Below are 1,102 nucleotides of genomic sequence, written 5' to 3'. Positions count from 1 at the left end.
GCGACCACAGCAGATCGACCAAGAAGTGCACGAACAAGGGTGATAACTCCGACACATGATAGTGTCATCATTCGTCGGCACGCCGCCGCGATCCGTTTCTGCCGGCTGCAGAGACTGCCAGAACAACCATGGGAACAACTGGAAGCCAACTTACCCGCTGGACTGTGTCACGGAGGTTAGTGACTGCTGGTCTTCCCTGCAGGTGTCCTTACCAGAGAGCTGTCCTAACACCAAGGCATCCACAGTAACGGCTACAGTGGGCACAGGCGCATGTCAACTGGCGAACGCACAGTGGAGGACAGTCCTCTTTAGTGATGAAAACAGGTTCGGCGTCGATCCAGCGAATGGCCGTGTCCGTGTGTGGCGTAGAGACACGACTCGCTACGACGAAAACAACATTCTGGAGCTTGACCTCTGGGGAGGCGAGAGCGTGGTGATATGGGGAGCCATGGCGTTGAATCATAGAGTGGGACCTGTTATCTTCCAGAACATTGATCCAGGACGTGGAAACGGCGTCACCGCTCAGCGCTACATTGCACAAGTCTTAGCACCTCATGAGGTGCCCTTTCTACTGAGGCATTCTAACTTCCTGTATCAACAAGACAACGCACGACCACATACCGCAAGTGCTACCCAGAACTTCTTGGCGCAGAAAAATATCAATTTATTGATACACCCACCTTGTTCACCTAACTTGAACCCTATTGAACATTTGTGGGACGTAATTCAAAGACCGCTAAACCAGATGCAGCCACGGCCTCGAACAGCAGCCCAGTTGACAGCGGCCATCATCCAGATCTTCGATGGCATCCAAAATGGCCAGATCAACCGTTTGATTAATTCTATGAACAGAAGATGCCTCACTGTAATCGCTGCTCGTGAAGGCTATATGCGTTTCTAAGTTTGTTCACCAAGGTCAAGGTCAGCGTGAGCTCAGATGAATGTGTTGGATCCTCAGTTCATGTCAGTTATGTCACTCAAGAAGTGTGCAAAGTTTCAGCTAATAATAAACACAACAAATAACTTGAAACCTATATTGCATTTTGCCAATCGTTGTGTTGTAATAAAAATTCGCGGTTTTTTGCACCTTAGTAAATATATA

This window comes from Aplysia californica, unplaced genomic scaffold (genome assembly GCF_000002075.1).
Source record: "Aplysia californica isolate F4 #8 unplaced genomic scaffold, AplCal3.0 scaffold00111, whole genome shotgun sequence".
Lineage (NCBI taxonomy): Eukaryota > Metazoa > Mollusca > Gastropoda > Aplysiida > Aplysiidae > Aplysia > Aplysia californica.
This window is presented reverse-complemented; position numbering follows the sequence as displayed.